General features: G+C 39.7%; 1 protein-coding gene across 1 annotated transcript in view; it reads left to right on the top strand.

Moving 5' to 3' along the window:
• The window catches only part of dlgap4b (discs, large (Drosophila) homolog-associated protein 4b), a 109083-nt gene that overhangs the window by 63865 nt on the left and 30630 nt on the right, over positions 1-14588 (top strand). Inside the window, 1 exon segment of the mRNA XM_051074545.1 lies at positions 3578-3626. The gene's annotated coding sequence lies outside the window, so the exon portion shown is untranslated.

The raw sequence follows: 14588 nt of genomic DNA, 5'->3' as shown, positions 1-14588 counted from the left end.
GATGCCCCAATCTGTTTCCCAATCTCATTTCTAATTTATCTTACTCTGCCCCAACAAACTCTGTGCTGTGAAGTGCAATTTGACATTAGTCCTTTGAATCTGCAATGGGCAATGAAGCAAGGGAAGAGTGGTTTGGCATGAATCCCATTCCCAATTCAATCCCCAAAACTCTGTAAAGTGCCTTTCATTTGTCTTCTATTCAAGTTCATCCCTGCTTTATGAATGAACTTAAAAATGTGTGAGAATCTGTTCTCCCAGAAGTGTAAGGAACACTAATGGCTTCCTGATGTAGCTCTGGTTGTACATAGAAAAAGTGAGAGAGAATCAGCTTTACCCATTACCATTCACTATTTTTATCTTATACATTTGCAGTTACTGCTTCTGTAAAATCCCTTTTATTTGGGGTTTAATTAATGTTATCCACATTGATAATGGTTACAAACAGAGGACGTTGGATTATGTTTTTGTTCTTGTCATTTAGGTTCTTCTGAATAACGCTTTGAAGCCAATATGAGATGACCTTTAGCACTGTTAAGAGGTGTGTGTGTATGTGTGTTTGTGTGTCTGTGCAATTTTCCTTGACATTTTATTGCAAAAGGTCACAGCACTTTTGAGTTTTGTGTTTGTTGATTCTGTCCCAAAAATCAAAACTAACCACAGTAGTGAAGCAGTTTTTACAAATTTTATAATGGTTGTGGATGTTCGGGGCAGAGTGGTGTGTCTGCAAGGCGTTCCAAATGTTGTGGTTGAGGAACATGACATTTTGTATCACTTCCACCTCCAAAGCTGACTAGATGGGCAGTAGGTTCATCCTGCTGTATCATGTTAATCAGGCCAACCAGAGGGACAGCAACATTTTCAAACCACCACTGTCTCTTGGTTTTATTTCCCAGTTCATCCTGCATTTATATTTGCCAATTTCTCAATGAGTCTGGTCGGACTTAGTCTTGATTTTTATTTTTCCCGGTCCCTTCACTAACATTCTCATCTGCAAATCTGGGATGGCCACTCGGATTTCAGAGAAGGATAACCACTAACATCCCATTGGTCATAAAAATAGTAACAGTTGCTACTCACAGATTTTTGCATCCAAATGTTTGAAGACATTACAGATTAATTTGTGCAAACAAACACAGTGAAAAAGGATACTGGGACACTCTATAAACTGTATAACATGTTGAACCTCTTGAATCACAATTTTGATTATTGGAGACTGTCCTTACATAGAGGAGATGACAGCAGTGGTCTCCTATTCAAACACTTAAAATGGTAAATGGTCTGCAGCACTTATTAGCACTTTTCTACCTCAGTGGACAAAGTCCTTTATAATTTGCCTGTCATTCATCCATTCACAGAGCTGCCTTGCAGGGCACTAGCCTGCACATTGGGTTCAGCATCTTGCTCAAGGACACTACAACATGGGGAACTACTAACCCCGTGATTAATGAATGACTTACTCTTCCACCTGAGCCACAGCCACTCTAATGTTGATTTGAATCAGTTGAATTAGTTGCAACTAGTGTTGACTTTTCTCTTGCCAAAGGCCTCTTGTGGCCTTGTGAATAATGACTGTTTTCACTTAGAGGCAAAGGCAGAGGTACCGTGATGTTGCAGCGCCAAAAAACCTCTTAGCAAAGAGGTTTGGGGTGGATGGTTGTGTGTGATTTTGACATGGGACACTGCAGTTCACCTCTTGTCTCCTACTAGCTGTCAACCCTGGTTTCATTTAACTATGACCACAACCTTTCCCCAGGAGTTTTAATCCTCTAAACCAACAAAAACCTATCACACAGAGGTGGTACATTAAAAAACAGTGATGTGAAATATTTTTGTAAATGCAGTTTTGGAAAGCACTGACAAACAGTGGTGTCCCTCCCATTGTCATTTAGGAAAGACAAATAAATGATTTTGTCATTAAGGTTTTCAGAACCTGTTGAAAACAAGTTCTCAACAAGTGTTTACAGAGCAATTTTTCAGTGTTTACAGAGCAATTTTACACAAGCACTTGATTTTGCATTTGGGAGCACTTGGGTTTGAGACAGTGGGGCAGCAGCAGAGCGTTTTGGTGCAGTAAATGTGAACAACTGAGTGCAGCAGCACAATTAATGCCCTCAAGGAGAAACTGTCTAAAAAAAAGTGTTAAGTTATCCCCGTATTTCAACAATATCGCATCTCCATGACAATCAGGTTTTCACTCCATTCCACTGTGGTCATTTGGAACACCTATGAACACTTTTTATTTGCAATGTGGTTGGACAAAATGTCACACAAACTAGTTCTGTTCTAGCTTAACTTGATCCTCAAATTATGGGCTGCTTCAGAGTAAAACTTTATCTCCCTTCATCTACTGTTCAGGTTTTCTTGTTGGTTATATATATATAAATTTAAATATGTGTCAGCTACATTCACAAACATGTAGTGTTTACATTCATGTAGTGTTTACATAAATACTTGTGTTGTTTATGTGCCATCCGCTCTCTATGTATGCTTACTACCATCAAATACTCCATAGTTGAACAACAGATGAATACCCAAAATATCAAAGAGAATATCAAACAGTTTTCACACTGTGAGTTGTATATGTATGAGGGAATGAAACAGTGGCATGAAACACTGAACACAGCAGCATTTGAATATTAACATCAAGGTTATACCTTTCTGCACATTATACATTTGAGTTCTTGTGGGCTTGATGTACAAAGGCGTCTTCTTACTGAATTTTTGAGGAAAAGAGGAATCCATAATGCTGGGATGCAGTTTGATGTATGACCTCATAGAGTCATTTTAGATAGCACTTGTCAGAGTATGGGCCTTTTTTAGTTGCTGCTGAGAAGCTTGAACTCCTTCTCTGACAATGGAAATGATTAAAAGAAACTAGAGAGAATGTCTGACAGGGTTGTAATGTTCACTTAACGCAGACAGCAAGAAATAATCTAATATAACTCAAGCATTCACTCACATACACGTCGGCACACCAACGTACACAGATGCAGTCTTGTATCCAAGCACCAATCAAACTTCAGTGTGGACTCTGTAGTGTTATCAGACAAGACACACAGAGGCCCGGGGTGAAGAGAGCCCTGATCCAACATTGTCATAGCTTCTGTAGCACTGCAGGTGTTATAAAAGCGACCGGAATATGGATGAGTGGGAGAGTGCTGTGATTGAAATGTGCTAAAGCGAGTCGGTGCCTTTGTACTACACTCCAAGGTGTGGGAGAGGAGGAAGAGAGAGAGAAAGTAGGGCAGAGAGGAGTAAAGGAGACAACAAGGTGGAGCTGCTTGCTGGTACTTTGTTGGTCTGAGCCTGCACACAAGTTGCCCTCAAGCACTGGTTCTCAATCAGATTATTTTAACCCTATTCGCAATGCTGCTTGGCAAAGCCTTATCCCCGGCTTTGTTTGTATCTGTGTGTGTGTGTATGTGTGCGTGTGTATCTGTTTGTTTGTATGGGTGTGCGTTTCTGTAGTAAAAGTTGCTCAGGTTTTCTTGTTGGTTAACAAGTAAAGCATAACACGGTTGTATGGGTTCATAACACACATAAACGCTGACACAGTTTTCCCTCCTATCTCTTTCAGGAAACCTCCTCCTGCTCAGATCAAGCCTTCTGAGAAATGAGCTGCCAATGTAAGTCTTTTTCCTGACCTCAGCACTCAGTCACTTTTAAATTAATTAACAAAAAAGCACACAAACAGTCATGCAGGGCCAGAGCTCGAAGCCTTGAACCCGTAACCTTTAACTCCCTTCTCCTTACCAACCATTAGGGACGGGGCTCGCCGCTGACATCTTTTATTAGTAGCTAATTGCTATTCCCGGCAAACACACTGATGGGAGGACATCAAAGGATGACTCACTACAGGACAAGCTAGTGAAATTCAAATTTCAAACACAACCCTTCCTTCAGTGTTATGCTACTGAGTTGCCACTTCTGGTTTTTAGTTTGTCATCCCGCGCACAAGGAAGGCTTAAGGCGCTATCAATAATGGATGAGGATGTGAGACTTTCCAGCAAGTTTTCCAGAAGCTTCAGTGCTTGCATTTAAAACCTGCCAGGACTGGCTCTCTGTACACCTGGAAACGGGTGCTGTAGCTTTCAAGCAGTTCTCGAGGCAGTGTAGTCGGTCACAGCTGCTTACAGCAGAGATAAGAAGCTGCAGATTCAGAGAATAAGAAGATAAGAATGTGAGATGCTGGGAACAAGTTAACTGAAAAATGTTTTATGGTGCATTCACTTTAAAGTAGATTAATGTTTAGAGTAAACTCCGGCCAAACAGAACAACAAATCCACTGCAAAAAATCATTTTTTATCAATTAAAGAGTCATGTTTCTGGCTACCTCACAAATACAGGTCCAATGTTCAGAATCCTGCCATTTTCATCTCCCCTAATTTCTGAAGGAAATATCAGACTCTACTTTGGCCAAATTTGTCTGTCTATTGTTCTGGGCAGGTATTATACAGTGGTTTTATTGCAGCTTTTTCACTCAAAAGAGCTTCTTGCAACCCCTCTCTCATTACACACTGTCATTTTATTCATTAATAATATAAAATCATTAATTAATGCAGCTTTAAAGTATTATTAATTATTTTGAAATCAGAAGATATGCACTCATTTACACTCATTTTTAGAAATTCATTCATTTTTATAGCAATGAAGTTGCAGTATTTTTCCACTACTGGCTGTGTTTTTTCTCTTAAGAAATTAATAATTATAGGTCTAAATTATAGAGAGAAGTGACTTAAGATGTTTTATTCATGGTCTAGTATGATTGTACATCATAATAATATAATGTCAAAAAAATCACACATTATCTCTGCAGGATTATATTATGTTTGAGTGTGAAAGACAGATTCGCCAAATATCATTGAGCACAGGTTGTACATATCCCATCATCATCATCATGAACATGTGGATCTGCCTCTTGAGACTGGCCTGAGAAGGCTTTTATATGGCTTCTGGTATCACACCAGATTCAGTTACAGGATTATACCCACAAACATGACCACTTCTCACATACAGTGTCAAGTCACTGTCCTTCATTCCCACATACACACACACATACAAGATTCTGTCTTTGTAGTATCATCGACACGTCCTATATTATATGAACACACATGCACTCGAAGAGACATGCATTTGCATACAGATATAGTGCTTGACATTCACACACATGCACACACAGACACCTCAGCAGACCCACACATAGACACACACACATTGCCACTTTTCTACAGAAACAGGGGTCCTGCCAGCCGTGTTGCTGTGGTTAGGAGATAACAGGAAGCTCCAATCATAGGTCTCCTCTCAATCCTTCCCATAAGGACCCAGATGGGGGTCTCCCAATGGTGGAGGATGAGAGGGTGTAACTGACATCACACTCACAATAGGCCACACTAGAGGTGTTAGAATCGGATGTGGAGGTTGCGTTTGACACTGGTTTTGTACAGTAACCGCGCACAAAAGGTGCACCGTCTCTTGATAACAAATTAATCATACAACTTTACTGCAGATTAATTCATGCTCTCCTTTTTAGGTCAAAGTAAGACACGCAGCATTTGCCAGGGGATAATCAGATCAATGATAGCTTCGGAGAGGAAAGGCAGAAAGGATACGACTACAATATTGAAACACTGTGATCAAAGCTGAGCTCACTCTGTGAATGAGAATGTAGGGAGGAGAGCAGGGCTGCAAAGGACAGCTGTGATTGATGCATTACTCTCTCCTAGCTGTCTGCACACAAAGAGGAGACTGTGGCAATTTCCCCCGAATCACAGTGTAGAACTTCTTTTGTCTCTTCACTCCTTCCCTTCTCTCTCGTCTCTCAACACACTTGCATTGTACAGTGTTCTTCCTGTGCTATTAAAAAGCTTCTTATGTGTGCAGACAGTAAGAAGCAGGTGTGGAAACCCATTTTAGTCTGACTAGGACACCGCAAAAGTGCTCTTACTGTCCTTCACATTGAGTATGCGCTGGGAATCACTTCTGAAGAATACAGAATTATTTCATCCCATTTACTGCTGCCTTTAATTTGCTGTGCACAAACATATTTAAAATGAGGCGTGAACTGTTATTTATGATGCCTAAAAAGCATAGATAAATCGTTGGTTTCCCCCAGAGATGAGATGTGCTGCTCCCACTGAAATCTGTGTATATTTAGATGAGTCACGCCAGGGAAAACATTTGTTAAATGGTGTGTTCTATTATATGAGGCCAAGCTCGCTCGCAAAACACACAGCCCACTCACACTGTGAATAGAACATGTAAAAAATTAATTAATGTCACTCTATGTTACTATGTCAAGGTCAACATCCTCTCTGACTCAGAAATCCTTTCAGTAAAGATCCACATTACCTGCTTCAGTGCAGTTTAACAAGATAATAAGTCTCAGTGGTGATATTCAAACCACAGTGGGAATGAAGCCTTATGGGAGACTGTTGATTAAGTAAACTGATAAAGTAGTAAAAATGCCTCTAATTTACAAATTATACCCTGAAACAACACAACAGAACAACAGATTTTTATTTAATCTTTTACAACTTTTAGATCCATTAACACAGTGTTGGGTTATAGATAAATATTATTGAGCATCTTCATGCACCATTGCTTCTGTGAGGTTGAAAAATATTTAAAAGCATTTTTTTTTTTCTCTGTTCTCTCATTTTCATTGCATGGTACACCTTTTTCAACTGTCTCATGCCAAATTTATTTTTCCCCGTTTCCCATTTTTTCTTCTGTGTATTGAGTCAGTAACATCTCGCCCTCAGGGAACATGTCAAATTCACAATTCCACGGGTACTGAAACATGAATAGAGCCATTTCACCTTCCCAAAAAGTAGTAACAGGACTCGTGTGTAATAGCAGAATGTACTTTGTTCCAGCTCTTTCATGTGTTGTGAAAGTGAATCGAGAGAGACAGAATTTCTCTGTTACAGCGTAGATGAACAGGTGAGGATGATAAAGACTGTTTGAGGTAGGAAGCTCTGCAACCCCTGGTTCTTTAAGTCTGAGTTCAACAGCTAACATTCAAAAGTGAAATTCTTTATCTGAATGAAACATGAAAATTTGAGAGGGGGTTCCCAGGGACTGAATTACAAGTAATCCTAAAGTTTGCAATGCCTTCAGAAAGCCACAAAGTTGGTTATCACCAATTGTGAGGTCAAAATGTAGACTGAGGTGTTGATTTTTTATCACTTTTGATTGCATTGCATCTGTATGCATACTGCCTAACACAAACTCACAGAAATGAAGCCTGATATATCATGGGCTTGTGAGGTTGTTTTGTCAAACCTGTTAGCAAACAGCTGCCTACTTACATCCAGCAGACACAGAACAATGTTATCATCCCACTGAAGTCGAGGTTCTGTCCAACGATTCTTGAAAGAAGTATTTGTCCTTGGCTTGATAGATACTCAGCTTTGTTCTTCAGCCACTAGTTTACTTTGACTCTCAGCTGGACACTTGTCTGAGCTTGTTCTCTGGAAATACAGCTTTGGTGCAAGCCAAGACTCAGCTATAGTCTGTGTGTGGCCAGAAAATTGTGTTGCTATCAAAAACTACTGAAAGAGGCCCTTTGATGAACTATGATTCCCTATGATCAGGAATATACTCTGTCTACAGAGACTTTTTTTAAAGTCACATGTTGTATTATACATCCATGTGACTTTGGGCAATCAGCTATGTAGTCTGTGGGCTGTAGCTCATGTCTTCTAAACGTCAGAGCTCTGTGTGATATAAAACCGTTTATATATGTACCATCTCTGCCTGTCCTGCTGGCTTTATGACTGTTGTCAAGACAACGGCTCATCCCCGGGCAGTTGACAGGTTGATAGGTTGACAGACGGCCATTAGGGTATTATTGTGACGTCATGTGGGGATTGTTAGGCATGAATGCAGGGTTGACCCACTTGGCGTCCAGAAGGGCCCCCTGTCTTCCCGCTCCCTGTCACATGGCCACCCCTCACATCTCGACAGGAAGTGACTTTTCACCCTTTTCTTTTTGCAGCAGGAAGACTCATTGCCCTGCTGCTTCCTCTGCAGGGGTTCAAGGCTTTGCGGATGCATTAGATTGAACTATGGCTCTTGTGTGTCAGGCCAAGGGCATTTTGGAGTGGGTGAGGTTTAAGCCTTATCCTGGTGGGATTTATAGCTGTGCTGCGGTTGTTTGTAACAGGCTATGGGTGACCGTTCATAGCTCATACACATGTAATGAATCAACTCACAAACAGCACAGGACGTCACTGAGCTGAAGCTTAGGAATAAGACTTTACCAAGTTTACTCATGATAAAAACACCTAACCTCTTCTTACCACTTCATTTAACTGTTTCTTGCCCTTTGGACGTCAATCTCCAGTTTTAGTTGTAATCGAAAACATGAGAGACTGAACCTGAACTTGTATATAATGCCTTTGAAGTGGATTGTTGCTGCGAGAGTGTGCGTTTGAATGGTGTCTATGCATTTAAGATTAATATATGTGCATTCATAAAAATATGTCAGTGTCTGTGTGTGCATATGTGCACATCTCTGTCTGTTTGCATTAGTCCTTTTGATTTGCCCTGAATCTAATGATAGGGGCCACAGCTGTAGTCCACAACCCTCTCCTCCCTCTGCGCTTCACCATGTGCAACACCCAGCGAGAGACACCCATCCCTGTGTCATTCCCAGCTATAAAAAACACACTCTGAAACAAAGTAGCACTAGGCCATTCAGATTGGTTATATTATAGTTAGTAATATAGTTTAGCATTTAATCCTTTCCAGCGTGGTTCCTGTAGATTTAATATTTAAAAGGAAAGTTGACAATTTTTGTCAGTTCAAGTCAGTCCTAATACAATTTATTCAAAAATGCATTCCAAAGTTCTCTGAAGCTAATGTGGGGTTTTGACAGTCTGAATTAGGCAAATCAAGTTGGTATCTTCCAAAGTTTGACTCCTTTTAGTACGAAATTCCCTCTGTGTTATTCTCTCTCCTGCAGCTCAGCAAGAGAACACTGTCTGTGGAAACACAAAGAGGGATTTCGTGCTCAAAAAGCAACTTTGGACGATACCCACTTGATTTTACCATCTCAGACTGCTGAAGTAATTTATTAGCTTCTACTGAACTTTAAAACTGAACTTTAAAATGTGTTTGAGCAGAGAACAAAGACTGGATTGTGTCCCCGAACTCTGAGATTACACTGTAATCATTTAACAGCCAGGACCAAGGTGAGAGATGATGTTAACAATAATAATACAACAATATATATAACAATAAAAATAATTCTTTCAGTGTCAATATGGGCATGTGAGTATTGTATGAAAACAAACTTGACAATATCTGAACTTATCCTTTGATGCTCTATCACAAGCTCCTTTGTAATTGTTGTCCCTTTGCACTACTTGTCACTAGTTCGTCTGAAGTAATTGTATCGTAAGTCTGCCTTTGCTTAGTGGAGTTGGGTTGGGTTGTCCCAAGAGAATCACAAAGGGACATTGACAGGGTCAGAGCGGTGGGAGTGGACACTCTTTTTGGCTGATTTGTTGTCAGATTTGGCTTTGGACCTGCAAACTTTTACAAAGCACCTCTGTGTTTGTTGCCGATTACAAAATAAATTGAGAAATAACTTGATCTAAAATCAGCACCTCTCATGCGGGGACTTCAGTATTTTTTTTTAAATGTATTTTTACACTTCACTACTAATTTAAACTATTAAATTGATTCAGAAATGCAGGATATTAGAATATGATAAGACATGTTATTTGTGTTTTAATATTGTTGAGTTCAGCTGCAAAATGCAGTCTTTTGACATACAAAGTTTCTATTTGACAGCAACAGTGTATTTACAGACCTGGGCCATTGAAGAATGTGACATTTTATTGACCTCTTGTCTTTTCACTTGCCTCCTCCAGGCATATTAGAGGTCAGGAACAGTGACAGAATAACAACGATAAACCTGGTACTTGTTCACTGCATTGCTCATCTTTAGAGAGGAAAGTCTCTAACCACTGCTTACATTTTTTGATAATCACAACTACAAATTCGTACATATTATATCAGACATAATCTGTACACTGTATCAACAAGAAAGAGCTGTTTTCTTAAATGTAAAACACTCGCAACACTCTCAAGATCTCAGGGTGGCACATTTAGTCTCAGCTGTAAATGTATTCACAGTTTTTGGGGATTTTGGGTTTGTTTTTTTTTTTTGTTTTTTTTAGGATACTAGGCTTTCCTCATCCTAAAAAAAATGGCAACAACAACAGCAACAACACACCATACTCCTTTAATGTACCAACTTCATAACCAGAAATAGTTTTGAGGACATAGAAAGTTCCATTGCCATAATAAGCAGTGAAGTGGTGCCACTGTCTTTCACTGACTTCCTTTCTGGCTCACAGTCTTCAGAGATGGACTAAAATGAGTGGGTCATCTATCACAACAGAGGGGAGAGCTGTAAATTTATAGCTGTGAAAATAGGCCAGAGCACAGCACTGATGGAATAGATAGAGTGTAATTAGGACAAGGTTAGCCTGCTTCACGCACACACACACACGCACACACACACACACACACATGCATGCACTCACATATACACTTATTTATTATTAATTCCGTGACACACATGCATATAAGTGAGTGTTTGTGTATGTGTGTGTTTGTGATCGCTCGCAAAAGCACTCAGAGGCATTCATTGACTGACAAATTATTCAATTACCTCTCACTTGAAGGAGCAAAGCCTCATAACTTTAAACAAAGCTAAGAATATTCCAATTCTCTCAAGCAGTCATAGGCAATTATTATCTTGCGCACACATATGCCTCACATATTCATACTCATTTACACCCTCACACCTTTATGTGGGATAAACACATGCATGAAACACTGCTAACTGATACACATCCCCTCCTCTATTATTGTCTGATCACCTCTCGTCAACAAAAACTCAGGCTTGCTTCCTCTCAATATGCAAAAAAGAGTAACCTCTCTCTTGCTTCCCCCCTCCATGCAGTCTTTCTCCCCCAGTTGCTGCTCTCTCGCTCATCTTCCCCTGCTTCTGTGGATCTCCTTTCTGTCTCCCCAGTGCACCATTTACAACACATTTACTCATTTTCACACCTTCTCATTCCCTTTCGATAGCTTTCATTTTCACTGCCGTCAAAACCCACACCTTTCTCCCCACAGCTTTTCCCTCACTTCCTTCTGTCCCTTCCTCCTCACCAGCAGTCTGCGAGCATTCGTCTGTCTTGTTACATGTAACACACAGCGCCTTTAGACACAGCGCACAAACACACACATAGAACTGCCGCCCACCGCCCCTGCCCATCTTCCAGGGCATCACTGTAAGCCTATGGAGCAGATGGGCTCAGGGCTGACTGACTGAGCTGTGTTCTGACAAACTGCCTGTGTTGCTCAGATGAGGGGATGATGTCCTTTGCACAGTCTCTCATCTAAATCTGGCCGCCCACAGACTTGCCAATCTAGAAACTGGCCACTGGTTGGAAAATCTGGCTACTCACAGATTACAACATAGACAGGCCAGAGACGTTTTGATACAGAATCTATCAAGCAGTTTACACTTACCAGTAGGTCTGTCAATGAAAATACTGGGAATAATTTTAATTTTAAAACTGGACCTAGTTCATGCCAGGAAATGTGTGAATCTTGTAAATATTGTTGGAATTAGGATGGATGAAACCTTCATTTACTGCTTTTTTATAGTCAAATATTGACACGTGTGTATTTTACTAAACATAAATAGAGGGAAGGCTGACTGAGTAAGGACTGACATGAATACTCTATTATGATGTATTATATCGGACATGAAGGTCCCCATTAAGATTCAACCAGTTTGGGTTCTTGATCAAAACTGATACCAGTAATTTTTTGTTGTTTTTTTTTTAATTTTGTGCTGCTACTTAACATCTGTTTCTTGTGCTGTAATACTTTTGACAATTTAGCAGAGGTGGAAAATAGCTAAGTGCATTTACTCATATGCTGTACTTAAGCAGAATTTGTGTATTTCTGTTTTATGCCCCTGATATACTTACTATTCCAATACATCTGAAGGGCTAAAATTACACTTTTTACATCACTACATTTATCTGACAGCTGTAGGAACTAATAAGTTTTCATATAAACAAAGAGAGAAAGAGAAATGTATCCTCTAAACCTCTCAGATGGTTTCATATTTCACAAAAAAGCAAAGATTAGATCATTAAATAGTGAAAACTATGAAACTGTGTAGCAGAACTTTTTTCATCTTTACTACCCCATGAATCATCTCTTGACCCCTTACACTTCTCTTTAGAGGGGCCCAACCACTGGACTAGGATACATAACTATATATAAAGTAGTTAAACTAGCTCCACCTCAACCTGTTACAACTATAAAATGCTGCTTATACATTGATGCATCAGTATTGATAATTTAATAATGTCATAGATAATGATAAATCAGTTAGAGGGGCCATTCTTCTGTAAAACAAATCCTTTTACTTTAGATCTATTTCAAATGATTTTGCTGATAAAGCTTTTAAAGGTACAGAATTGTATTTATAGTGGCGTATTTTTACATTAATGTACTGGTACTTTTGCTTGCATAAGTAAAGGATCTGAATTATTTTTGCGCCACTGCAAATAAGTAAACATCCAGGATGAAATATACTGTCACTCCCTGATTTATGAACATCCTCAGAAGAGATACTGAGCACTTTAGAGACAAAAAATTTCAGGTATGAATTTTTGCTTTTAGTCATTATTCAAACATTGACATGCACACAGGCCTTTTCATCACATCTCCAGTGTTCTGTCAGGTCCTGTGACTGAAAAATGAGTCTGTTAATTGTAACTCAAAAAAATATTCTCACAATCTCCTGAGTTGCTTTATGAAAACATTACAAAATGATGGAACTTGACAGAAACACAGTCCGGCTTGTATTGACTGACTATTGATCGCCCTCTTCTGGTTAGGAGTATGAACTGCCTGTGGCTCTCAGGTTGTGGTAGCTGGGTGAATGAGTAAGGTCATGAATTGGACTCGAAGCCAAACGCCCCTTTCCCCACTGGAGGAGCAGATGGCAGCTCCCCAGTGCACAAGGTAGGGAGATGCTGCCACCAGACGCTCCAAGCAGGGTGTAAAAACACACACAGACACATTAACTTTCTTGTGTGCATGTATTTTTGAACACACTATTCTCTGTCTGAGTGCTGTAGAACCTAGCAAATGAATGCAGAGGTGTGGCCTTTCTTCCTCTCCTCTGAGGGTCAAAATGCCTCTTGACCTCTATTACCATTACATTACAGTGATACTGTAGCGGCTTTCTATAATAACTACTAATATCAGTAGTTATATGTGATGCATAGACATTAGCTGCTAGGCTTGATTTTCACAGAGCTCTTTTTGTCCTGAGTAATATAAACCATATTAACCTGCAATGGTGTCCAGGCATTTTGAGTCATACTGGTGTGCTCAGGCCACCATTTTACTTAACATTTTCTTTCAGAGGACAAAGATTTAGTCTTTAATTGTTCCAAGAGCTTCTCTCTGTGTGTCAAGTGGACATACTGAGCGTTTCCATTATTTGACGGAGAGACCTGTTATGAGTCCTAAAATTATTAAAAAGATGAAAATTTGTTTGTTTGTTTTTTTCTCCCTACCAAACCTTTATTAGAGTGATTTCGATCAAGGCCATATCCAGTCATATCTATAAAATAAACAAATTTTCCTATACCTGTACCTTACTTGCGTTTTCTCATTTTAGAGTCTAATTTTCTACACTTACAGAGCATTAACATAAAGTGTTAAAATGTTCTAAATATCCTCAAAAACTTTTGACTGACAGTGTACAGTTTACAATCCTGTCTTCATTAATAATGCCGCTATCACTGTCATTTCGAGCCGTACTGGTTGACACATTGAGGAGGGTATGCTAAGCTTAGCTGAGTGGCGTGTCACGACGGGATATGAGGCAGTTAGCTAATGTGGTGTAAAAGGATTTAGAGGATTTGACCCTATCAGCAGAGATGGCACTCAGAGAGACTCTGTTAATGACACTAAATGAGTCTGTGCCTGCAGCATGCTAATAACGGTGGCATGAAAGCTGGGCTTATAATTTATATGGAGATTTTATTTTTTTGCAAATAGCTAACTGCTAGAAGTGTGTAAAAGTAATGTGTGAGTGTGCACTCATTATGTAAAGGCAAGGTAACACACAACACATTTCACTCCCTGAAACAGTGAATCACAGTCAATTCATACTGTCCTGCAAATGAAGGGGAATCTTGTAAGTGAACTGCTTTTCCCACATCCCATCACTTATTACCTGTTTGGCAGTGCACTGTAATTATCTCATTGTCTCCTTTTCTCCACATTTTTAGCTCTATGATAGTGAGCACAGAAATTTTCCTTCCCTTCTGAGTTTCAACAAAAAAAATCTGTTATAGATTCAAATGGCCCTCTTACTGGACTACAAAGCAGACGTACATTTGTCTCCTTGAGACAGGATGAGGCTGAGATATGGTAGATCTTTAGACTCCTGACTGGTTTGTAATTTGATTTTCAACTTATAAAAATGGGATAGTGGTCTAAAACAGCCAGCAAAACTGTCCCCTCTCCTT

The sequence above is a fragment of the Lates calcarifer genome, linkage group LG12, assembly GCF_001640805.2.
Source record: "Lates calcarifer isolate ASB-BC8 linkage group LG12, TLL_Latcal_v3, whole genome shotgun sequence".
In the NCBI taxonomy this organism is placed as follows: domain Eukaryota; kingdom Metazoa; phylum Chordata; class Actinopteri; family Centropomidae; genus Lates; species Lates calcarifer.
The sequence above is the reverse complement of the archived record's forward strand: the minus strand, read 5'-3'. Positions and strand labels throughout refer to the sequence as shown.